The sequence below is a fragment of the Bos grunniens genome, chromosome 27 (assembly GCF_055505025.1).
Source record: "Bos grunniens cultivar Pamir isolate PY7600 chromosome 27, Bosgru_T2T1.0, whole genome shotgun sequence".
Lineage (NCBI taxonomy): Eukaryota > Metazoa > Chordata > Mammalia > Artiodactyla > Bovidae > Bos > Bos grunniens.
In genome coordinates, this window is record NC_141191.1 from 9,951,787 (window position 1) to 9,979,329 (window position 27,543).

The following is a 27,543-nucleotide window of genomic DNA, read 5'->3' on the forward strand; positions in this document are numbered from 1 at the left end:
TTGGGCAGGCAGATTCTTTACTGCTGAGCCACCTGAAGCCCATATGAGAAATGAGATGGAAATGAACTAATTTACCTTAGGTTATCACTTTCTCACCCCACCTACCACCACCCCTCCTGGTTCATCACTGAACAAGTGACTTATTATCTAAGAGTGTTTCCTGATGCAGACCCTCCTTCAAAAGAGATCAGAACCTAAGCAGTTGCTTTGTGAAGTTGACTATGGTATCTGGTGCCTAGAACTCAAAACCTAAGGATCCTTCACTGTGCATTTCCTAAGCTCATAAATAATGACTCAAACTGGTATCTGACTTTTATGCACATTTCAACAGAATAACCAATACTTTCCATAGGAAAAATGAGCTCACAGGCAAAAGTACTGTGAAAACATTGAGGAGCACAACTTTTTCAGAAGGAAAATGCCCCATTGTACTATAGATCCCAACCAAACTAGAAATATTGTAAGAGAAGGACAAAGAAATTAAATTTTTCCAAATAAACATGTTAAGAAAGATAGAGGAAGACATTAATAACATGAAACAACAGTAGAAGAATCCAGAAAAAAATTGAAAAGTAGAAATATGAAGTTAAAAATAATAGTGTAAGTAAACAGTGCAATATAAATAGAAGACTATTTAATATAAAAAGCAGAAGAATTAATTAAGATATCAGACAACCAGTTAGGAAAACTCCTGCTGCTGCTGCTAAGTCGCTTCAGTCATGTCCGACTCTGTGGGACCCCATAGATGGCAGGCCACCAGGCTCCCCCGTCCCTGGGATTCTCCAGGCAAGAATACTGGAGTGGGTTGCCATTTTCTTTTCCAGTGCATGAAAGTGAAAAGTGAAAGTGAAGTCGCTCAGTCATGTCTGACTCTTAGCGACCCTGTGGACTGCAGCCTGCCAGGCTCTTCCATCCATGGGATTTTCCAGGCAAGAGTACTGGAGTGGGGTGCCATTGCCTTCTCTGAGGAAAACTCCTAGAGGGAAAGAGGAAAAAAGAAAGACATAGAACATATAATAGAAAGGTTGATATGCAGAATTAAAGTTTAAGTTCTGATATCTAGACATGAATCTCAAAGAGAGAGAAATGAACTTTCAGAAGTTCATTTCAAAGCCAGGTAAAATAAAAAAACAGCAGAACTTGTGCTGTTCTGTTAACAAAATATGTTCTGTTAACAGAATATGTTCTGTTAACTAAGATGATGTAGCAATGTTAAGATTATACATCTAAATAAGCCTGGAAATATATGAAGCAAAAATGATGGAACTATAGCAGGAAATCCCTAAGAGATTATAATTAAAACATTTTTCTTAATAATTATTGACAGGTAAGCAAGCAAAAAATAGAATATCTAAAAGATATTAGCAAGAGTGACTTCCCTGGATGCATAAAGTTCTGCATCCAGTAATTTTTTAATTATGTATTTTCCCTCCGTTTGGATACTTATAAAAAGTTGCCAGTAACAAAGAATCTCAAATTTTGGTGAACAGATTATCATACAGCTGGGCTTCCCTGGTGGCTCAGATGGTAAAGAATCTACCTACAATGTGGGAGACTGGGGTTTGATCTTTGGATCAAGACAATTCCCTGAAGAAGAGAATGGCAACCTACTCCAGTATTCTTGCCTAAAGAATTCCATGGACAGAGGAGCCTGGCGAGCTACAGTCCATGGGGTCACAAAGAGTCAGACATGACTGAGTGACTAACACACACATGATTTTACAAGTCAGAAGTTAATAATGAAAAGTAACTTTTGTTTTTCAGCTCTCAGAACTTAAGGAAAATGTGGAAGGGGAGCTTAGGAGAGAATGGATATGTGTATATGTATGACTGAGTCTCTTCACTGTTCACCTGAAACTGTCATAACATTGTCAGTCTACTGATTAACAAAATAAAATAATATGAAATTAAAAAAAAAAAGAACTTAAGGAAAATGCAGTGCAGTAATAACCACCAGAATCTACGGACTAATTTTTGTTTTCTGTGTTTTTGTTGTTGCTGTTTTACAGTTATCAGTTTCTCATAAATGATGAGAATTTTTACCTGTCCTTTTGTCATTCGTGTATTGCTTGCTTTATTACTTTACTCCCCATAAACCCACCCAAAGTCTCCCTCTTTAAGTCTCTTCTTGATTTTCATTTTAAATAGTAGAAGAGGAACTTAGGAATTTATACTATCATTAAAATAGTTCCAAATGTTACAAACCTCTGAGTTTGGATTTCTTATGTTTCTCACATCAAAACAAAGGCAAAGAATAGAAAAGTCAAACAAAGCAAAGCAAAAACTTGCAGAGTTCAGGCAATTACTTAAGGAAATTAACAATATATAGAGAGCATCAGTGGGACTTTATCATTGAAACCAATAATGGGAAATGGGAAGGTTTTAAAAAATACATTTATAAAGTCTATAAATACACAATTTTTATCTTAAATTCTGCAGAGGGTGACCAATTGGAACCAAAAAATTATGTGAGTATAATATACAGTTTCCATGATAAATGCTAACATATATTTTATAACTGAGTCAACAAAAGAGTTTTCTTTCCTCTGACAATAGAGAATGTTTAAGTAGAACTCAGGAGGAGTGATTAGCACCACCGCTGCCTCCCTGGAATTACTTGAAATTATTCTTGTTATCCTGTGTTCCTAACAGTTATAACTTTACTTGTTCCTTGCCAGCTGGAGGGTAAATGGGTCTACAGAAAGTATTCTTAGAAGTGAATGAGAATCCTTGGAGGGATACAGCTTTTTGGCTGGTAGTTTGCTGATTAGTTGCATAAAGCATATGTGTTCTTGTTATTCTGAGATTTCTCTTGTGCATACTTTTAGATCTTGTGTCTTTTTTTCCATGTGTTTCTTATCCTTTCTTCCCCTTGGAAGAAAAAGGTTGCCTATGACAACTGAAGTTATATATTTAAGTCATTTATATTATTTGCTTGAACATTCATTTTTTTTTCTTCCACAATGAGGTGGAATGTAACCAAAATATATTCCTGCATCAGCCAAATGTCATCCTCACTTCTCTCTACTAAAAGTTGTGGTTCACTTGTTAAGGATCTGTGCCAGAGGCCAGAGAAAAGTTAAGCTAGAGTCTCGTTTAAGATGATCTACTTTTCCTCAATCTAAAACCTCTCAATCTCAGTCAGGATTATGTTACATTTCTAGATATGTATGAAAAATTCTTCACACACACACACATACACATGCAACATGTGCCCTATATATTTACGAGGGGAAAAATGTAAACTCTTGCTTAATTTTTGAAATTAAGACTGTCTCAGAAAAAAAGAATATATCTGTTCACAAATGACTTTTATACTTTAAACCTACTTTGGCTTTTCTCTTTTTTTATTTCAGTTTCTCATCATGAGAATAGGTTTCCATTTGAAATTTAGGGACATGACTTCAGACTTGTTTTATTTGGTCCACATTTAACTATGTTAATAATATCCTCCACCAAATGAAATCTTACAGAGTGAATATCAAACCATCCTCCACCAAATGAAATCTTACAGAGTGAATATCAAACCATCAATTCAACAATGTGTAGTCCTGCATCTCATTTAGTAACATATTATAGGATCTTTGTGCCAGTTATTAAGCTCTTTACTCTCCATTCCAAGTCCTTTCTGGGGCTTGAGAGGAAATGTCAAGAAATGTCAAGTCCATTTTTGTTCCTCTCTGGGGTGCTAAGCTTGGTACCCTGCAGACCACACTTCCCCTTTGCCAAATGGTTCCAGCTGTGTCAGAAGGTGGTGGTAGAGAGACGGTGCTGGTCTGTTTTCCTGTTTCTCTGCCATGCTATCAGTCACCCAGTGGTGCCTTTTCCCCTGGCTGTTGCTGATTGGCAGATCTGACAGTTGGAGAACAAACCTCACTGTGCTCAGTAAGGAGCATCTGCTCCAGTTGGCTGGTTCAGCCACCTCCTAGGTCTCCAATCCAGCTCCATGGTCTCCTCCTGAGCTTCTACAGCACAAGCAGCAGCCCAGTAGTTTCCACTGCGAAGGTCCGAATCAAGCTCCTGCAGATTTCCACATTTCCAGACTCTTTCCTGCTGTCCCAGAGTCTCGGAGTTGCTTCCTGAAGTTATTTTCTCTATGACACGCTAGGATTCCCTTTTTTGCCATTTCTCTTCTTCAATATCTGGTTAATAATCCTCTATGTCACATTAGTCCTAGAAAAATGAATGGGACACTTTCCATCCCTTGACTCAAGCTGGCATAGTGCATTTTTGTTCTCATGTAAGAGGAGTACCTCCAGCATTTATTGAAGAGTTGATACTGTAACAGCTACATATAATCTATGTAAGACCTACATATGATATACAACTATCAGTAAATCCTTTATATATTTTAAGGGAATGACCTTTGTGACAGAGGCTCCTGGATGCATGATTTAAAAGTTATTTGTAGTATATCTTTTAAGAATATTACATATTAGTTCAAGTTTAAAAGGTTTTTACAGGATGAGTTTACTAATAAACTTATTCATCCAGTCTATTAGATATATGTATTATCAGAAATCAATGTCATATTTAAATATTCAATTGTGAAGCATACAAATCATTCTGTACATTTTGGTCATAAACATTGGGAAGCATTAATTATTTGTATAACATTAGTTATTTTATTTTCTATCAGCAACCAAGGCATAGAAATAAGTACATATGAAGTTACAGTGATCAAAAATTAACTGCCTGAAATTAGGATGACTATCACAGTTAATTTTATCTTGAAAGCAGTCTACATATGTATAGGAAAAAAACTAAATAGTCAAAATTACACCATTTTTGAGAATACGTTAACTGTTGAAAGTTCAGCAACAAATTAGTCCAATGTACTTCTAATTTGCAAGGTATATACCTTCCCCCACTGTAAACATGTTTTGTTTGTTTGTTTGTTTTTAGCCACTTAAAATCCCACCAGGTTTGATAATTTATCACCTACCTGGTTTCTGACCATGCCACCAACTTCAGGCAACCCTGTGAATAGAAACTCAACATTTTATGCAGTCAAGTCAGCCTGCACAAGAGAGTGTGAAGAGGGGCAGGTAGAAAAGGCAATAAGGCACCAGGGCAGGAAAGGGAAGTCTGTGGTAGAGATGGGTAGTTGCCTTCATAACCACTTCCCCCTCATCCTTACAACCAGAACCGTGGATGATGGTATTCTCAGTTACAGGACTACACATTTCCCAGACACACTTGAAGTAGTTAATGAAATGTAATCAGAGGTGTTATGTTAAATCAGAACACAGAGGGTAGAAATGACTCTTTGGGTAGGATAGATTAGATAGTAATAGAACAGTTCTTCTGTGGAAAATAGCTGAAATCCAGATAAAATACAAAGAACAGCAGTTGAGGGACAAGACATGAGGAAAAAGCTGAAGCCATAGTGGTCAGGACCTCCGCTGAGCTGGGAGGGAGAAAGTTGATTCTGCCCCAAGCCAAAAATGAAACAGACTGGTTCCAAATAGGAAAAGGAGTACGTCAAGGCTGTATATTGTCACCCTGCTTATTTAACTTCTTTGCAGAATACACCATGAGAAACGCTGGGCTGGAAGAAGCACAAGCTGGAATCAAGATTGCCGGGAGAAATATCAATATCCTCAGATATGCAGATGACACCACCCTTATGGCAGAAAGTGAAGAAGAACTAAAAAGCCTCTTGAAGAAAGTGAAAGAAGAGAGTGAACAAGTTGGTTTAAAGCTCAACATTCAGAAAACGAAGATCATGTCATCTGGTCCTATCACTTCATGGGAAATAGATGGGAAAACAGTGGAAACAGTGTCAGACTTTATTTTTCTGGGCTCCAAAATCACTGCAGATGGTGATTGCAGCCATGAAATTAAAAGATGCTTACTCCTTGGAAGGAAAGCTATGACCAACCTAGATAGCATATTCAAAAGCAGAGACATTACTTTGCCAACAAAGGTTTGTCTAGTCAGGGCTATGGTTTTTCCTGTGGTCATGTATGGATGTGAGAGTTGGACTGTGAAGAAGGCTGAGCACCGAAAAATTGATGCTTTTGAACTGTGGTGTTGGAGAAGACTCTTGAGAGTCCCTTGGACTGCAAGGAGATCCAACCAGTCCATCCTAAAGGAGACAAGTCCTGAGTGTTCATCGGAAGGGCTGATGCTGAGGCTGAAACTCCAATACTTTGGCCACCTGATGTGAAGAGTTGACTTATTGGAAAAGACCCTGGCGCTGGGAGGGATTGAGGGCAGGAGGAGAAGGGGACAACAGAGGATGAGATGGCTGGATGGCATCACCGACTCAATGGACGTGAGTTTGAGTGAACTCCAGGAGTTGGTGATGGACAGGGAGGCCTGGCGTGCTACGATTCATGGGATCACAAAGAGTTGGACATGACTGAGCGATTGAACTGAACTGAAGGTTGGGCGATCAGCACAGATGTGGGTGTGTCCCCATGTTGAAGGAGCCCTGAACGGAAGGCTCCCACAGTCTGATGGACCGTGTGGTTGTGGGGAGGTGAAGGGGAAGGGCAGTAGTGGAATGTAGTGGGTGTTGAGTCAGACTGGAAAGAAACAACGCCCCCTCCACATGTAAGGAGACCTTGACACAGCTACCCAATGCCTTGGATAAAGAGACTGAGGAATGAAGGCACTGGAGCTAGAATTTATATATGTGAAGTGCATGGCCGGGCAGAGGGACCCAAGTCCTTGACTGCAACTCCCTTCAGAGACCAGTACTCTGGCTGTGCAGAGATCTGTCAGGGAAAACCTTGGTAATTGTCCATGGTCAGAATTAAGAGATCACACAGACATTTTTAATCAGAGGTGAAATAATTTCTGCACCACGGTGTTCCTTGGTTGGATGGCTCTGGGTAATCACAAGGTGCTCAGAATCTAAGCTTTGAGCCCACAGAGGGTGCTGCTGGAGGTCAGAGGAAAACTTGCAGTTACCAGAAAACTTGGCAGCCCCAAGCATGTGGTTAATTTTCCCCTGAAAATAATTTGCCAGATTCTGGGCTCTATGGGGCAAGAGATGTAAAAATTAGGTGGGAAGCCTCTGAAAAGCATAACAGAGCTATCACCTGTCTCACAAGACAAAAATTACAGTTCAGGGCCTGAAACAGGGAGGAGCCGAGGAGAATATGCAAAGTTCTGGGTCGAGTCCAAATCAAACTCGAATGGAATAAGTGCCAGAGGGCTGCAGTGCAGCCAGGACTTGGACCAGTTCTAACTCAGCCTCTGTTGTTTCAGCACAGTAGCAAAGATAAATATAGTCTTGTCCGGAGGAATGTATTATCAGCTAAGCCTCTCAATTTGTTTTACTATAGAGTAACTAGCATTTAATAAAAATGGCTAGAACACAAAGTTAATATCAAAACTAAAAACAAGTAACTTAGAAACAGGCTTACAGGTGATTGAGATATGGATGCTACCTGATGAAGGACTTCAAAATAATCTGATCACAATGTTGTTAACCACTCCTGGTTCTCATTCTTGCTTTGTGTAAATCCCTATTTATAGTTGGTATCATTTCTTTTTGCTTCAAGGACTTCCTTTAACATTTCTTCTTGTGAAAAGCTATCACTGATGAGTTCTTTAATGGTTTATATGTATGACCTTACAGAATGTAGAGCAACTGAAATTCCCATGTACTCCTGGAGGAAATGTAAACAGGTACAATCTCAGTGGACAACTGACAGTTTATTAGGAAGTTCAGCGAACACCCCTGATCCACCCATTCTACCCTCAGGGATTTACCCAAGAGACACAAAACTCCCATGTCCAAGGATTTGTATACAGACTCTTACTCCTTGGAAGGAAAGTTATGACCAACCTAGATAGCATATTGAAAAGCAGAGACATTACTTTGCCTACAAAGTTCCATCTAGTCAAGGCTATGGTTTTTCCAGTGGTCACGTATGGATGTGAGAGTTGGACTGTGAAGAAGGCTGAGCGCCGAAAAATTGATGCTTTTGAACTGTGGTGTTGGAGAAGACTCTTGAGAGTCCCTTGGACTGCAAGGAGATCCAACCAGTCCATTCTGAAGGAGATCAGCCCTGGGATTTCTTTGGAAGGAATGATGCTAAAGCTGAAACTCCAGTACTTTGGCCGCCTCATGCGAAGAGTTGACTCATTGGAAAAGACTCTGATGCTGGGAGGGATTGGGGGCAGGAGGAGAAGGGGATGACAGAGGAAGGGGAAGCCATCCAGAGATGGCTGGATGGCATTACTGACTCAATGGACGTGAGTCTGAGTGAACTCCGGGAGTTGGTGATGGACAGGGAGGCCTGGCGTGCTGCGATTCATGGGATTGCAAAGAGTCGGACACGACTGAACGACTGAACTGAACTGATTCATAGTAGCTGTAATTGTCAAATCCCAAACTGAAGATAACACAAGCATTCATTATATCTATTTATAATATATCATGAGAATGGATAAACAAATGGAGAATGGCATATCCACACCAAGGAATACTTCTCTGCAATAAAAACAAACGGTTATTTATGTACATAACAGTATAGATACATTTCAAAATCATTACTCTGAAAGAAGCTAGAAGAAAGGGCATACTGTATGATTCTATATATATAAAGTTTTAGCATAATAAATAGAACAAGAATTTACATTATGAAATATTTTTATATCTTTCTATTATTTTAAAAAATATGCTGTTAGCATAAATAACATTTCACAGAATCAACTTAGTAAATATTTTTATATCATCTTCATAAAAATATTTACTAAGTTTAAAACTACTCTATTCTTAAGACAATCTGTATTTAGTTCTGTTACTTTCAAAGTAAAAATTATTTGCCATTTCATTATTTTGTTATCAGTCTGGAATAGCCATTTAGGAGAATGTCATTGCTTTAAGTCTGTTGATATATTCTAAACTTAACTCTGAAGTTTAGACATAAACATAGTAGCATAAAACTAGTTTCAAATTAGATATGGGGTATCTTTCTTAATGTCATTTTAGCTTGCCCAATGGGAAAAGAGAAACTCTGAAGCTTAATCCTATTAATTAGGTTTTGGCAAGCACAGCTACAAATAGTTTAAAAATCCTATCTCACTCTAGTGTATGGAAGTTTAATAAAACATGCTGATAGCTGTAGCTTGCCCTTACTGTTCCAATTTTAATCACCCCACCAACTCATTATTTCTGTGGCTCTTATTTTACAAAGCAGAGAATTAGAGGAAAGGTGGGGCTAGAGGTTATTTTTGAAAGAATAATTTAAAATGTTTCTTAAACGGGTGAACCATATCACATTAGCTCTACAACATCTTCCATCAATTCACAGTTTTAATATATTGTAGACTCTGAAGTGACATTATGAAAATAATGTCCAAAGCTGACTCCCAGTCATAGCACCATGAAAGGCTGAGAAGTTCTTCCAAGTATAATTAGGAAGGAAAATGAATTCACCAGAGAACTAGACAAGCATTGTTTAAATTGAACCTTGTTCTAATAATCAACCTCAAAGAGCATTGTAGCTCAACGTGTTTAACCCAGAGGAATGACTGATAGAAAACACCACAATGAAAGAAATACAGGAAGAGGAATAACCAAGGAATATTATTGTAGTTGTGAAAAGAACATCAGAGAATGCAGTCCCATGAGCTTTGTCTGTTCCCTAATTTTTTTAGTTTGCAAAGAAAAGACTTTGCTCTGGGTGTTTGGATGAATGTCCATAAAGGAAGAATGTATATAGATGTTGTAAATAGAATGATAGGCCTCTGATTTTAAGGTTATTGTCTTAAATTAGTAGGACAATTGCCAACATGTTGTGGACAGCAGATTGTCCATTACATATTTACTTTATTCATGTTTTTATATCATTAAAATATGTTAAAATATAACCTTGCAGATGAATTTCTGAAACCAATGATTCTTCTCATATTTCAGTCTTCCTCTTTTCCTGTTTTCTTGTTTATTCATTGTCTCCCAGGTTATTTTGGTCTCTTCTGGATTCCACTAAGATTTATTGAAAACTTGCTATGTACTAGGCATTGTGTTAAGCACTTAATTTTTTTTTTCATTTAATTCTGTAACAATGTCATGTGAACACATTATTACACATTACATTATTGTGAAAAATGAGATTTACAAGTTTAAATAATCACTCAGTAGTTCAGCTAATAAGTGACAGAGTTAGAATTTAAAGCCCAAATTCTGCCTCCCACCACTTTCACTTATTACCTCTGACTACTTCCACTACTTTTCCAGTCCTGTGGCCACTGCTGAGTTTTCCAAATTTGCTGGCATATGGAGTGCAGCACTTTCCAGAGCATCATTGTTTAGGATTTGAAATAGCTCAACTGGAATTCCATCACCTCCACTAGCTTTGTTCATAGTGATGCTTCTTAAGGCCCACTTGACTTCACACTCCAGGATGTGTGGCTCTAGGTAAGTGATGGAAAAGTTTAGTTTTCATTCTGATCCCAAAGAAAGGTGATGCCAAAGAATGTTCAAACTACCACACAGTTGTACTCATTTCACACTCTAACAAAGTAATGCTAAACATTCTCCAGACTAGGCTTCAAGAGTATGTGAACCGAGAACTTCCAGATGTTCAAGCTGGATTTAGAAAAGGCAGAACAACCAAAGATCAAATTGCCAACATCTATTGGATCATAGGAAAAACTAGAGAATTCAAGGAAAAAACATCAGTCTTTGCCTTGTTGACTACACTAAAGCCTTTGTGTGGATTTTCCCCACAAACTGTGGAAAATTCTTCAAGTGACTGGAATACTAGACCACTTGCCTCCTGAGAAACCTGGATGCAGATCAGAAGCAACAGTTAGAATGGGACGTGGAACAACACACTGGTTCCAAATTGGGAAAGGAGTATGTCAAGGCTGTATATTGTCACCCTGCTTATTTAACTTATATGCAGAGTACATCATGCTAAATGCTAGTCTGGAATCAATATTGATGGGAAAAATATCAATAACCTCAGATATGCAGATGACACCACTCTTATGGCAGAAAGTGAAGAGGGACTAAAGAGCTTCTTGATGAAGGTGAAAGAGGAGAGTGAAAAAGTTGGCTTGAAACTCAACATTCAAAAAACTAAGATCATGGCAAATGGCCCAATCTCTTCATGGCAAATAGATGAGGAAACAATGGAAATAGTGAGAGACTTTATTTTCTTGGGCTCTACAATCACTGCAGATGATGACTGCAGCCATGAAAATAAAAGACGCTTGCTCCTTGGAAGAAAAGCTATGATCAACCTAGACAGCATATTAAAAAGCAGAGACATTACTTTGCCAACAAAGGTACATCTAGTCAAAGCTATGGTTTTTCCAGTAGCCATGTATGGATGTGTGATTTGGGCCATAAAGAAGGCTGAGCACCAAAGAATTGATGCTTTTGAACTGTGGTATTGGAGAAGATTCTTGAGAATCCCTTGGACTGCAAGGAGATCCAACCAGTCCATCCTGAAGGAAATCGGTCCTGAATATTCATTGGAAAGACTGATCCTGAAGCTCCAATACTTGGCCATCTGATGCGAAAAGCTGACCCATTATAAAAGACCCTGGTCCTGGCAAAGACCCTGGTCCTGGCAAAGACTGAAGGCAGGAGGAGAAGGGAACGACAGAGTACAAGATGGTTGGATGGCATCACTGACTCAATGGACGTGAGTTTGAATAAACTCTGGGAGTTGGTGATGGACAGGGAGACCTGGCATGCTGCAGTCCATGGGGTCACAAAGAGTCAAACACAACTGAGCAACTGAACAACTTCCTCTCTCAATTTCTTTCTTTTGCTTCAGTGAAAGCAGTGTTACCCAAGTCACAGGTTTCATGAGTGTATTTTGAACTCCTCACTGAACTTCTTCTTTGAAACACCTGAATATGTTTGGTTTTGAAAGAAACTTGAATAAGAAAGTAGGGAATATAATTATGGGTAGCTATAGGGCTTCCCTGGTGGCTCAGTGATAAAGAATCTGCCTGTCAATGCAGAAGACCTGGGTTTGATCCCTGGGTTGGGAAAATCCCTTGGAGGAGGAAATGGCAACTCACTCCAGTATTCTTGTCTGGAAAATTCCATGGACAGAGGAGTTTGGAGGGCTACAGTCCATGGGGTCTCAAAGAGTCCTACACGACTTAATGACTAAACAACAACGTAGAGCAAAAAATGATAAAATAGTACCACTATTTTTATGTAGATTCCTTTTGCATAGCTTAAATTTAACTCGTTTTAAATTTAAAAAGGAGAAGGAAATGGCAGCCCACTCCAGTATTCTTGCCTGGAAAATCCCATGGACGGCAGAGCCTGGTAGGCTACCGTCTGTGGGGTTGCAAAGAGTCCGACACGACTGAGCGACTTCACTTTCACTAAATTTAAAAATGGTGATCAATGACATGATTACCTCATAGGCAAGCTGTGATTATTCCAAGGATTTAATAAACTCTTGTTTGAAGGAAATGGCAACCCACTCCAGTATTCTTGCCTGGAGAATTCCAGGGACAGAGGAGCCTAGTGGGCGGCCGTCTATGGGGTCGCACAGAGTCCGACACGACTGAAGCAACTTAGCAGCAGCAGCAGCAGCAGCCTTCTCATCCAAAATAAATATCACTACTGAAATGAATGCACATACTAGCTAAAAAAAAAGAAAAGGGTCATTTTAAGCTTATCAAACTGAACATCTGTCACATATGGGCACCATATTCATTAATGAGGATGCTAGAGAACTAGCAACTTAGAAACAGATGCCTGGATGTCTGTAGGAAATGTCTTTGGTTCAACATGCTTTCCTGAATGGCAGAATATTATGCTAGTTGTTTCCTTTCTAGGGAATTTCACCATCTATTGTGGTTTATAAATAAGTCAGCATAGTGCAAGTCTATGAATGATATTTATGTATTTTAATTATATGGTTTCACATAGTATCATATACTGGTATAATGTAATATACTCACCTGTTGGCAATATCATCTTGCTGTTCTCTAACACAAAGTCACATGCCAACTGCTATCCTTAGTTATCATTAAAACATACTAAGCTTCTAGTACAAAAGAATTCTAACCATGCAAGGCCCTAGTGACTCTGTTCCAGAGGTTTATCTCTGAACTTTATTAATGGTTAAAACATCTTAAAATTGAGATAACTGGGAAACCTGTGATGCAACCAGGAAGTGCTATCTTAGCACATTGTTTGAGAATCTGCTGTTAACTCTGTAATTAAAAGAATGCTATTCTGGATGACTCAAAGTTGAAAGATAAATCTGCCGTTCACTTCTGTAGCACTTCTCTTCACTCTGTAGCATTCAGTACCATATACACTGGCTGTGTGTGACAGTCATATGTAACATTAAATAGTGTGACAGCCGAGTAACCTGAAATAGTTGAGGTTAGAAAAGGAGTTGTTTGCAAGATAAGATCACTTCTGTGATTGAAGGGAGGGTAGACTTACAGCTGGACATCAGGAGCTATGAGAACCAAGAAGAATTCTCTTGGCATATCTTAAGTTGACTTTATTCTTTCCTGCTGCGTGCAGCTTCTAGAAAATGCTGGGAAGCATTGGTTCCATCACCTGTTAACCTCAGGTCCATGTGGACCCCAGCAGAGAGGGATTGACTCATACCCAGAAAGCCCAGAGAAAGACTCAGACATCCCAGCTTAGGCCACATGCCTGTCCCTCAATGGAGTAACTGTGGCTGTGAGAATATATTAACACAGTGCCTCAGTGGGTGTAATGATTAATATCTATCACTTACTTTTATACCGTCGCCAGGTACAGTTTTGAAGTAATGTGCATATATGAGAATGGACTTAATTTCACAGTCCTATAAGACTGACAATATTATTGGCATACTCACTTTACAGATGAAACTCAACTGAGACCTAGAAAGGAAAAAGAATATTCCCTTGAGAACATGTGGTGATAAATCTATCTTCTCAGAGGATGCCAACCTGAGATCCCCATCTGAGTGATATACACACAAACTAAAGCTGTACGTTTGGCTCAGTAAATCTGGACTATGCCTGTAGAAGCAATGCCGATCTGTTCTGAACAAAAACATCTCAGGCCTCAGAGATACAAAGTTTCAAGCAAATTGAGCACCTCACAGTGAAGTAAAATCACAGAAACATATAAAGAAAAAAAGTACTCTAAACAACACCAAAGGAAATTACAACCACAAAATCTGGGCCTGCAAAGACATCATCCAAGGAAATTATAAGCATTTTACAAAAGCAGAAAGAACTCTAAAATAATTATAAAGAGCAGGAAGATTGGGGGATAAGAAAAGAATTTCTGGAAATTAAAAAAAAAAATGTATATGTAACACTTGAAGTTTTAAATTGGATTAAATAAAATTAAAAACTGAAGAAAATATCTAGAATTTGGCCCAGAATAATAAAAGAATAGAAAGTATAATGAAAAGATTAAACACAAAGAAAAGTTAAAAGACTTTACTGTTTCCCAATGGAAATGAGGGAGAGAATGAGACAGGGGTGTTTTCTTTTCTTTTTCAATTATTTTTTTTTTACTGAAGGATAATTGTGTTACATAATTCTGTTGTTTTTCTGTCAAACCTCAACATGAATCACCCATAGGTATATATATATCCCCTCCCTTTTGAACCTCCCTCCCATTTCCCGCCCTATTCCACCCCTCTAAGTTGAAACAGAGCCCCTGTTTGAGTTTCCTGAGACATACAGCAAATTGCCATTGGCTATCTATTTTACACATGGTAATGTAAGTTTCCATAATACTCTTGCCATTCATCTTGCCCTTTCCTCCCCTCTCCCTATGTCCATAAGTCTGTTCTTTATGTCTGTTTCTCCATTGCTGCTGCTGCTGCTACTGCTAAGTTGCTTCAGTCATGTCTGACTCTGTGTGATCCCATAGACAGCAGCCCACCAGGCTCCTCTGTCCACAGAATTCTTTAGGCAAGAGTACAGGAGTGGGTTTCCATTTCCTTCTCTCATTGCTGCCCTGTAAATGAGTTCTTCGGTACCATTCTTCAAGATTCCGTGTATTTATATATTTATTAGAATGTGATATTTAGCTTTCTCTTTCTGACTCTCTTCAGTCTGTATAATAGGCTCTAGGTTCGTCCACCTCATCAGAACTGATTCAAATGCATTCCTTTGTATGGCTGAGTGATATTCCATTGTGGATATGTACCACAACTTCTTTATCCACTCATCTGTTGATGGACATCTAGGTTGCTTCCATGTTCTAGCTATTGTAAATAGTGCTGCAATGAACAATGGGATACATGTGTCTTTTTCAATTTTGGTTTCCTCAGGGTATATGCCTAGGAGTGGGATTGCTGGATCATATGATGTGGTTTTATTCCTAGTTTTTTTTTTTAAGGAATCTCCATACCTTCTTCCATAGTGGCTCTATCAATTTACATTCCCACCAACAGTGTAAGAGCATTCAAGACAGGAATATTTTCTAAAGGTATAATGACTGAGAACCTCCCAGAATTTGAAAGACATCAAGTATTAATTCAAGAACCACATTGATTTATAAATAAAAATAAATATTACATAAAAACAAATAACTAAAGAACAAATAAATAAAAGGAATCTACCTAAAGCACATGATAGTCAAAAGCACCAGAAGCAAAGGCAGACATTTAAATCTGCCAAAAAGAAAGTCTGATGATTGAAACAGAGAAATAATTAGGCTGTCTTCTGACTTTACATAAAAAAATGATAGTTTAGGCAAAATGTAATAATATTTTTAATACACTAAATGAATATAACCATTGACCTAGTATTCTGTAGTCAATAAGTATAGTCTTTTTCAAGAAAGAAGGAAAAATAAAGACAATTGTAAATCAGAAACTGTGAATGGCACCAATAAATCCATGTTAAATAATTTGTGGACAGAAAAAATAATGTTTCCAGGTAGATGGGCTGAGATGTTAAATATTACAAAGCTAAGAAATTTAGGAATATATGGGGAAATTGAAGCCAAGCTTCACAGGCTGAGGCTCTAACATGTGGAATTAAGAACTTAGACTCTGAAGCCAAGTGTGTGCATTAAAAATCTGATTCTGTCATTTAGTTGGTGTGATCATGTGAAAATTAATTCACCTCAGTCTGCCCTTTTCTTATCCTTTGTAAATTGGTGATAATAATGCTGTTTCCCTTATGGGTTATTATCAGGAGGGTCTGAAAAGGGTAAAATCTTTGGAAAGGTATTTGAAACACATTCAGCATGTGTTACAACTATTATTACTGCTGTATAAACAACAGTGGCAATGTTGTATGAGGTTTAAAAGGTCTTAAATAAAAATAATAGCAATAAAGCCAGGAGTGGTGAATATAATTATGTAGTTTGGAAAAGGGTAGAGGTATTGGTTTTCAAGTTAGATAAGTATGCATGGTAAAATTTCTAGAGAAACCATCAAAAGCACAGAAGTAGAGCTGAATACTTTCCAAAAAAGTAAAGGAAAAATAGAATGAAAAACCTTTTAAAAGCTATCTTGTGGGAGGGTTCAGCCGATAAGAGGTTTTGCTGGGAGATTGAGAGAGAGAGGGAGAAGGAACACGGATATTGTATTATGGTTGTGGCTCCAGTTTTGGCCAGCTGACCCCACTGACTCTAGAAACCTGCTTTCTCCTTTGTCTGTCTCTAGTCTAGGAAAGTTAATAACCTTGCACTCTTGTTTATACCATCTCCTGGTTAGTCGGTCTTTCCCACTACTTGTGTGACCACAAATTAGAGTATATATGTTCAACATTCAGGGGGTTTTTGTTACCTCTGTTGGCCCTTCTCTAATACTGTGATGATAGATCCATCAAGATTTAACAGCAGAACATAGTAACTATTTAATAATTTCTTAATCCCCCTTGCTGTGATTCTGTGCTCACTGAGTAACTTTCCAACCACGGTGTTTTCCAAATGGTTTCCTTGAAAGAGACAGTGTACTAGTTATAGTTATGTTTGAGTAAGTATTTCGTTGTTTTTGGACAGTTATATTCTTGAGCTCCAGTAAGCTTTGGAAACAGATTTCTGCTTAGAAGCAAATATGCTGTGGGTACTGATATTTAGATGTCTGATTTTATAATATTGAAGGTCAGTTTCAGGAGAAGAGTTAATTCTACAAGTGAGACATTTTACCTGATAGTCAATTAGTTTTTTTCAGTGAGCCAGCAACCAGCACCATTTATTCAGAGTTCTTTATATTGATAGTATTTTTATTTTAAAGAGTACTTCAACTATAAGTATATCATCATTCCTGGTAGAGAATTTAAGGCACACTCAATTTCTGATGCTAGTGGAAGTATGGCTCTTGGAGATGATAAATACTCTTTCTATCTCTATATAGTTTTTTACGGAAAAACAAAAGATTTTAAAGGTCTTAAAAGACAAGCCTTCAAATATTTTAGGAAGATCAACTCTTTTTTAAAAAAGCTCTTATCTTTTTATTAGGCAATCAAAAATTTCCAGCCCTAGCTGTTTTATTTATATAAACAGATGGGAAAGGCAATTTCACAATTATAATGGAACTTTGTTAAGACACGTGCAACTCTTAAATAGTGTGCAAACTTAGACGACTGCTTTGCTTGTTGCTCAGTGTGTTCTCAGTACACGATAGCCCACAGATGCTTGCTGGTGGCAGTCAGGAAGGACTGAGATGCAGCACCAAAGGAGAGGACATTGAAGGGAAAATCTTTGTGAGCTTCTTAAATGACATATTTCTACCTCACTGGCCAAGAATTTTCGGCACCAGATTATGTGATAGTAATCCTAGTAAAATATTAAATTAAAAACGTTTGTCTTTGAGTTCAAAACGGCACAATATTGTCTTTTAGGCACCTTATGGAATGCCAGTTCTCATTTAAAAATATATTAGAGGTCTACATGCCAGATAAAGACAAAGTTTTATATTCTCATTGTAGAAAATTTGATGGAGTAGGAAAAAAATGAGAATATAAAATTAGCAAACTCAAAAGACAATCTGTGTAGAATACATGGACTATTTCAAGAAGAAGTTTATGAAATCATATAATAATTCATTAAAAGATGGGATAAATTAGGGAAGCAGAGGAGCCATTAATTTAGAAGCAAGATGGCAGACCATCTCATCTGCCTCTTCTGATATTAAGGAATCCAGTCATAAATCTTTGCATGAGAAAATGTGTTGAAAGAGAAAAAAAAAAAAAGCCACAGAGGACTGAAGTGTTAAGGCAACAAGGAACATTAGTGATCTGTTTGTTTTATGTATTAAACTCTTCCAAATATAATATATGAAATTTCAGGAGATGAAGTGACTAGCTGCTTTAGCTAGTGGCAAATCCTAGTACAGAGTCAGGGTGTAGGAGCTGGCAAGATCCATCATCACTTGGGCATTTGTTAAAAATGTGGAAGCCCAGGTTCCACCCCAGATCCGCTCAGCCTGAATACACATTGTAACAAGATCCCAAGGTGATTCTAACCACACTAAAATCCCACAAGTGTTGCTCAATAGCATCTCTGGTTGCTCTTTAGTTGTTTTCCACAGATGTCTTCTTGCCTGGGAATGTCATGTCCCCAAGGGCAGAAATTTCTTCTCTGCATGTTTGTGTATCTCCTGGCAAGAAGTTGTAGGAGGAGCAGGACAACATCTTTTATTCTTTTGTCATTTTTTAGTGTACAATAGTAATTGATAAAAAATAAAAAAAATTATGACCCTCAGCAAATATTAGTTGATTTGTGAACAAGATTATTTTAACTGACTAACTAGAATATTTGCCATATACTACACTCCTGGAGAACAAAGTCCTTAGAAAGAAACAGAGCCACCAGTAGACTAACTTCATTGTATGGATATCGTAAGATTGTGATGAATTGTAATGGGTAGAAAAGGTCACTTTGAATATCTTTCTGGAAATAGGCAAAACATAAGAATTTTTACAGACAAACTTTATAAGCCTGGTGTAAAATATGTGGCTATTAAATATTGTTGAGTGGATAAAATGATCAAACATGCTTTTACTGGACATGTGTCTCTGTAACATCAAAATATTAGCCAAGATTTACAGGAAATAAACTCACTATTTGAATGTTTCTGTGCCTTGTGATTTTTTGCCCCCACTGTCTGTCTTTCCTGACAAATAGAAGTATTATAGTTTTCTTAAGAAAGCAAAGTTTTTATGACTAATTTTCTGTCATTTCAGTGTCATGTCTATAGACTGGCAGGTTCATAGGTGGAATTGTTTATCAAGTGCCCCAAACTCTATGAAGAAAACATAGCTGTAGGATTGGGTATATGCAGCTATGTCTTCGGTGAGAAGTATGCTAGTTTCAAAGACCAAGAGTAAGAAGTAACTTACCAGCTATTTACAGTACCCAGGTAGGAACACGTATCCACTGTCTCTAGGCTGAGCTTGTTTTCATAGGCTCTTCTCTGTGTGATCCTCTGCTTGCTGTCCTTAAGCTTAAGCCTTTCTTCCTTGAGCTGATTTGGTTTATCTATAATTACTAATGTATAACATTTTCATTTTGCATTTTCCTCTATCTACAGTGTCTTGGAGAGGAGGAACACAGAAAGTGCTGATGTTTCACAATAAAAAAAAAAAAATAGTGATTAGCATGTTTTCTTCAACATAAAATTGTTCTTTTCCAAAGAAAAATTTTCCCCATCAAATTAAGGAATAGAAATCACGATATATTTCTTTCTTTTTTTTTTTCTTTATTTTAGGCTCCTTATTAGCATGACATTTTGTATAGAGAGAAAACTGAAGACAGAAATGAGCCTTTTTTGAGATCACCCTTTACTCTCCTTGCAGAGCTGTACTATACAGCCCTAAGACATGCGAGGCCAAAAGAGAGTCAGCATCACTGATAGTCTCCGCTGTCTTCAGAGTGTGTGTTTGTGCTCAGTTTCTGACTCTTTTGTGACCCCATGGAGTTTCCCAGGCAAGAATACTGGAGCGGGTTGCCATTTCCTCCTTCAAGAGAAATCACGATATATTTCTAAATGTCTTCATACAGTGAGAGTCAAGCTTGTGCTTGTGCTCAATATGCTAATGGGATCAGTGGAGAAATAACTCTGGAAAGAATGAAGAGACAGAGCCAAAGCAACAACAACGTCCAGTTGTGGATGTGACTGGTGATGGAAGTAAAATCTGATGCTGTAAAGAACAATATTGCATAGGAATATGGAATGTTAGGTCCATGAATCAAGGCAAATAGGAAGTGGTCAGACAGGAGATGGTAAGAGTGAACATTGAGATTTTAGGAATTAGTGAACTCAAATGGACTGGAATGGGTAAATTTAACTCAGATGACCATTATATCTACTACTGTCGACAAGAATCCCTTAGAAGAAATGGAGTAGCCATCATAGTCAACAGAGTCCAAAATGCAGTATTTGGATGCAGTCTCAAAAATGACAGAATGATCTCTGTTGGTTTCCAAGGCAAACCATTCAATATTACAATAATCCAAGTCTATCCCCAACTGGTAATGCTGAAGAAGCTGAGGTTGAATAGTCCTCAGAAGACCTACAAGACCTTCTAGAACTACCACCCAAAATAGATATCATTTTCATTATAGGGAACTGGAATGCGAAAGTAGAAAGTCAAGAGATACCTGGAGTAACAGGCAAGTTTGGCCTTGGAGTACAAAACTAAGCAGGTCAAAGGCTAACAGAGTTTTACCAAGAGAACACACTGGTCTTAGCAAACACTCTCTTCCAGAAACACAAGAGAAGACTCTACACATGAACATCACCAGATGGCCAGTACCAAAATCAGATTGATTATATTCTTTCCAGCCAAAGATGGAGAAGCTCTATACAGTCAGCAAAAACAAGACCGGAAGCTCACTGTGGCTCAGATCATGGACTCCTTATTGCAAAATTTACACTTAAATTGGAAAAAGTAGGGAAAACCACTAGACCATTCAGGTATGACCTAAATCAAATCCCTTACAATTATACAGTGGAAGTGACAAATAGATCCAAGGGACTAGATCTGATAGACAGAGTGCCTGGTGAACTATGGATGGAGGTTCTTGACATTGTACAGGAGGCAGCGATCAAGACCATCCCCAAGAAAAAGAAATGCAGAAAGGCAAAATGGTTGTCTGAGGAGGCCTTACAAATGGCTGAGAAAAAAAGAGAAGCTAAAGGAAAAGGAAAAAGGAAAGATACACCCAACTGAATGCAGAGTTCCGAAGGATAGCAAGGAGAGATAAGAAAGCCTTCCTCAGCAACCAATGAAAAGAAATAGAGGAAAACAACAGAATGGGAAAGACTAGAGATTTCTTGAAGAAAATTAGAGATACCAAGGGGAAGATTTTATGCAAAGATGGGCTCAATAAAGGACAGAAATTGTAGGGACCTAACAGAAGCAGAATATATTAAGAAGAGGTGGCAAGAATACACAGAAGAGCTATACAAAAAAGATCTTCATAACCCAGATAACCATGATGGTGTGATCACTCACCTAGATCCAGACATCCTAGAATGGAAAGTCAAGTGGGCCTTAGGAAGCATCACTGTGAACAAAGCTAGTGGAGGTGATGGAATTCCAGTTGAGCTATTTCAAATCCTAAAAGATGATGCTGTGAAAGTGCCACACTCAATACACCAGCAAATTTGGAAAACTCAGCAATGGCCACAGGCCTGGAAAAGGTCAGTTTTTATTCTGATCCCAAAGAAAGGCAATGCCAAAAAATATTTAAACTACTGCACAATTGCACTCATCTCACATGTTAGCAAAGTAATGCTCAAAATTCTCCAAGCCGGGCTTCAATAGTATGTGAACTGTGAACTTCTGGATGTCTATCCTGGATTTAGAAAAGTCAAGGGAACCAGAGATCAAATTTCCAACATCTGTTGGATCATGGAAAAAGCACAAGTGTTCCAGAAAAACATCTACCTTTGCTTTATTGACTGTGCCAAAGCCTTTGACCGTGTGGATCACAACAAATTGTGGAAATTTCTTAAAGAGATGGGAATAACAGACCAGCTGACCTGCCTCCTGAGAAATTGGTATGCAGGTTAAGAAGCAACAGTTAGAACTGGACATGGAGCGACAAACTGGTTCCAAATTGGGAAAAGAGTACATCAAAGCTGAAGATTGTCACCCTGCTTATTTAACTTATATGCAGAGTACATCATGAGAAATGCCAGGCTGGATGAGGCCCAAGCTGGAATCAAGATTGCTGGGAGAAATATCAATAACCTCAGATATGCAGATGACACCACATTTATGGCAGAAAGTGAAAAAGAACTGAAGAGCCTCTTAATGAAGGTGAAAGAAAAGAGTTAAAAAGTTGGCTTAAAATGCAACATTCAGAAAACTAAGATTATGGCATCCAGTCCCATCACTTCATTGCAAATAGATGGGGAAATAATGGAAACAGTGAGAGACTTTATTTTTTTAGGCTCCAAAATCACTGCAGATGGTGACTGCAGCCATGAAAGTAAAAGACGCTTGCTCCTTGGAGGAAAAGCTGGGACCAAGCTAGGCATCATATTAAAAAGCAGAGACATTACTTTGCAACAGAAGTCCATCTAGTCAAAGCTATGGTTTTTCCAGTGGTCATGTATGGATGTGAGAGTTGGACCATAAAGAAAGCTGAGAGCTGAAGAATTGATGCTTTTGAACTGTGGTGTTGGAGAAGACTCTTGAGAGTCCCTTGGACGGCATGGAGATCCAGCCAGATCATTGGATGGACTGATGCTGAAGCTGAAACTCTAATACTTTGGCCACTTTATATGCAGAACTGACTCATTTGAAAAGACCCTAATGCTGGGAAAGATTGAAGGCAGGAGGAGAAGGGGTCGACAGAGGATGAGAGTTGGATGATATCTCCAACTCGATGGACATGAGTTTGAGTCAGCTCCAGAATTTGGTGATGGACAGGGAAGCCTGGTGCACTGCAGGCCATGGGGTCACAAATAGTCGGACAGGACTAAGCAACTGAACTGAACTGAAGCTTGTGCTAGCTACAATAACAACTGGTACTATGTGACAGTAAGAAGCACACTAAACAGGCTTTAAAACAGTGAAATGGAAACAATTTATCTAAAGAAGAAGTATACAAGTTAACCTACCGCCAAAGTCTAAAAGTGGTATAGCAGGGATAAGTTTAATTGGTTAACAGAGGGAGAAAAAGTAATCCAGAATGGAGTAGTTGTTGAGGCTGAAAGAAGTAAAATGTGAGCTCAGCCTTGGATTTGAACATTTGAGGTGAGGTCTAAGACATGGTAGGTGGAAATTAGCATCATGAAGAAAGATAAGAAGGAATAAATTCCCATGTAGGATTGTGGAACAGATGGTAAGCTTACAGTGTTTTCAGTCTGTAGTGATTACAATTTCAATACAAAGCACAGCATATATAAATTTTATATTCAGGTACTGAACAACAACATGTAGGTAATAAATATGCTTTGATAATTTTAGTTATTTAAGATGTTTCCTCTGTGGTCTCATTCACTGCTTTATAAATTGAACTTAGAGTCTCTCACAAAAGTTTTGTCCAGGATAAACTATCCTGATGTGTTAATACTAAAATGTCTGGTGCTACACTACTTCCTGTGTCCCACTATTGAGAACAAGTTAACAATCTCTCCTGTTAAAGACAAATTTATCTTCCAATATGACATATTGTTCTATACTCATCACTCCTATGTGTATGTCTACATATATTAACTGAACTTGCAATGACATTGTAGTTGTTTAGTTGCTCAGTCGTGTCTGACTCTTTGCAACCCATAGATTGCAGCCTTCCAGGCTTCCCTGCCCTTCATGATATCCCAGGGTTTGCTCAAACTCATGTCCATTGAGTTGGTAATCCATATCCAATGATCCCAACCTCTGTTGTCTCCTTCTTCTTCTGCTTCAATCTTTCCCAGTATCAGAGTCTTTTCCAGTGAGTTGGCTCTTCACATCATAGTATGGAGTTTCAGCATCAGTCCTTCCAATGAACATTCAGGGTTGATTTACTTTAGGATTTACTGGTCTCATCTCCTTACAGTCCAACGGACTCTCAAGAGTCTTCCCCAGAACCACAGTTCAAAGGCATCAATTCCTTGGCGCTCAGCCTTTTTTTTTTTTTTTTTTTTTTTGAGACTTCCAAATCCATACATGACTGCTGGAAAAAACCATAGCTTTAGAATCTATGGACCTTTGTAGGCAAAGTAATGTCTCTGCTTTTTAATATGCTATCTAGGTTTTCATTGCTTTTCTTCCAAGGAGCAAGCATCCTTTAATTTCATAGCTGCAGTCATGATCCACAGTGATTTTGAAGCCCAAGAAAATAAAGTCTGTCACTGTTTCCATTGTTTCCCCATCTATTTGCTATGAAGGGATGGTACCAGATACCATGATCTTAGTTTTTTGAATGTTGAGTTTTAAGTAAGCTTTTTCACTGTCCTCTTTCACCTTCATCAAGAGGCTCTTTAATTCCTATTTGCTTTCTGCCATAAGGTTGGTGTTGTCTGCATATCTGAGGTTATTGATATTTTTTCCCAGCAATTGATTCCAACTTGTGCTTCATCCAGCCTGGCATTTTGCATGCTTTACTCTGCATATAAGTTAAATAAGCAGAGTGACAATATGTAGCCTTGAAGTACTCCTTTCTGAATTTTGAACCAGTCCATTGTTGCATGAGAAACGCTGGGCTGGAAGAAGCACAAGCTGGAATCAAGATTGCTAGGAGAAATATCAATAACCTCAGATATGCATATGACACCACCTTATGGCAGAAAGTGAAGAAGAGCTAAAGAGCCTCTTGATGAAAGTGAAAAAGGAGAATGAAAAAGTTGACTTGAAGCTCAACATTGAGAAAACTAAGATTGTGGCATCCGGTCCCATCACTTCATGGGAAATAGATGGGGAAACAGTGGAAACAGTGGCTGACTTTATTTTTCTGGGCTCCAAAATCACTGCAGATGGTGATTGCAGTCATGAAATTAAAAGACACTTACTCCTTGGAAGGAAGTTATGACCAACCTATGCTGCTGCTGCTGCTGCTGCTAAGTCGCTTCAGTCGTGTCCGACTCTGTGTGACCCCATAGACGGCAGCCCACCAGGCTCCCCCGTCCCTGGGATTCTCCATGCAAGAACACTGGAGTGGGTTGCCATTTCGTTCTCCAATGCATGAAAGTGAAAAGTGAAAGTGAAGTCTCTCAGTTGTGTCCAACCCTCAGGGACCCCATAGACTGCAGCCTTCCAGGCTTCTCCATCCATGGGATTTTCCAAGCAAGAGTACTGGAGTGGGGTGCCATTGCCTTCTTCGACCAACCTGTACAGCATATTAAAAAGCAGAGACATTAATTTGCCAGCAAAAGTCCGTCGAGTCAAGGCTATGGTTTTTCCAGTGGTCGTGTATGGATATGAGAGTTGGACTGTGAAGAAAGCTGAGCACCAAAGAATTGATGCTTTTGAACTGTGGTGTTGGAGAAGACTCTTGCAAATCCCTTGGACTGCAAGGAGATCCAACCAGTCCATCCTAAAGGAGATCAGTCCTGGGTGTTCATTGGAAGGACTGATGTTGAAGCTGAAACTACAATACTTTGGCCACCTCATGTGAAGAGCTGACTCATTTGAAAAGACCCTGATGCTGGGAAAGATTGAAGGTGGGAGAAGGGGACGACAGAGGATGAGATGGTTGGATGGTATCACCAACTCGATGGACATGGGTGTGGGTGGACTCCAGGAGTTAGTGATGGACATAGAGGCCTGGCGTGCTGCAATTCATGGGATCACAAAGAGTCGGACATGACTGAGTGACTGAACTGAACCGAACTAATTGTTCCATGTCCAGTTCTAAGTGTTGCTTCTTGACCTGCACACAGATTTCTCAGGAGGCAGGTGAGGTGGTCTGGTATTCACATCTCTTTAAGAACTTTCCACTGTTTGCTGTGATCCACACAGTCAAAGGCTTTAATGTAGACAATGAAGCAGAAGTAGATGCTTTTCTGGAATTCTCTAGCTTTTTCTATGATCCAACAGATGTTAGCAGTTTTATCTTTTGTTCCTCTGCCTTTTTTTAAATACAACTTGAACATCTGTAAGTTCTTGGTTCACATATTGTTGAAGGCTAGCTTGAAGGATTTTGAGCATTACTTTGCTAGCATGTGAAATGAGTGCAATTGTGTGGTAGTTTGAAAATTCTTTGGCATTGCCTTTCTTTGGGATTGGAATGAAAACTGACCTTTTCCAGTCTTGTGGCCACTGCTGAGTTTTCCAAATTTGCTGGTGTATTGAGTGCAGCACTTTCATAGCATCATCTTTTAGGATTTGAAATAGCTCAACTGGAATTCCATCACCTCCACTAACTTGTTTGCAGTAATGCTTCCTAATGCCCACTTGACTTCACACACCAGGATGTTTGGCTCCAGGTGTGATCACAGCTTTGTGGTTATCTGGGTCATTAAGATCTTTTTTGATAGCTTTTCTGTGCATTCTTGTCACCTCTTGCCACAATAACATAAAATGAATAGACAATAAAAACACAAACAAAGAAAACTTTGCAAATGAACAGTCACCATAGCCTGTGAATAAGTTATTAAAATCTCACTGATGGGCTAGGTGTAGTTTGCTACCCATCGAAGGCAGGACTTTCTGTTGAAAGAATGACAGAGAACAAACATTGTTTTCAACAATCCTGTAATATACTCTATTTTGCTAGGAATTAGAGTTAGAGATATCTTTATTCTCTCTGTGCTATATAGAAGGAAAATCCTCAGATTGGAGAAGACTGTTTCTGCAAAAGGATTTCTCTTATCTTAAATACTTTGCTTACCTACTAGGAAGAACCTGAAGTAGTGACAGTTTTAGATAAAATCTTAAAGATTTGATCACTAGAGGGGAATGGATTCTGACAATCCCTAGTTTGGTAATGTTACAACTGATGAAAATGGAAAAAAAGTAAAAACTGATAGCATTTCTCAACTAGAAAAAATAAAAACAAATATTATAAAATTAATTTAAGATTCCAAATTTGTGTTAACTTTTAAATTTGCCTACTGAAATGGCACAGATTTTCAAAGCAAGTCCTCAGAAAGTCTTTAAAGTCCATACAGTCTTTGGGGAATTATCTAGTAAAAATGGATTTTTAAAAATGTGTCTTTAAAGTGTGCCTGTGAATAATCACTTTTAAAAAACTTTCCAAGATTTCAGAGGAAGGGAAATTTTTACTATTGGAAAATTATATTTTTTAGAGTTTTACTAAAAACAGTAAAAAATATTATTCAATCCATTTTCCAAGGAATTTTGGCATAATTCTACAGATATGTTTATGTGATTTAATGGTAATACTCAGCTGAAGTGTTTTTCTTTTACCTCAATGCTTATTGTTGTGAAGATTCATTATAAATCCCACACAGTTTATTTTCATTACAGAAACAAATTTGAGTGTTCAAGCTTTATAGATATTTGAGTTGTATCTATCAAATGATAATAATCCATGCAAGATTTTACTAAAATATGTTTTTAGTGTTTCTGTTTCTCTACCAGAACATATAAGTTATCTGAATTATTTACATGATGTTTTGGTTTCTGTTTAAAAAAAATAAAAAAACTAATTCCTGTAAATTGTATGAGAACGTTCAGCAGCAAAGCTCCATTGACACATAGAGATTTTATTCTTACAGT

At 38.2% G+C, this 27,543-nt stretch overlaps 1 long non-coding RNA gene across 10 annotated transcripts in view; it reads left to right on the plus strand.

Moving 5' to 3' along the window:
• Positions 1 to 27,543, plus strand: part of LOC147343521 (uncharacterized) — a 438,787-nt gene that overhangs the window by 182,918 nt on the left and 228,326 nt on the right. For 2 of the 10 annotated variants that reach the window (XR_015156502.1, XR_015156499.1), the window contains one exon: positions 5,529 to 5,671. The exons of the other annotated variants lie outside the window; for them this stretch is intronic. This is a non-coding gene — a long non-coding RNA (uncharacterized LOC147343521). Of the gene's footprint in view, positions 1 to 5,528; positions 5,672 to 27,543 lie in introns of those variants that run through there. 10 annotated transcript variants of the gene reach the window in all.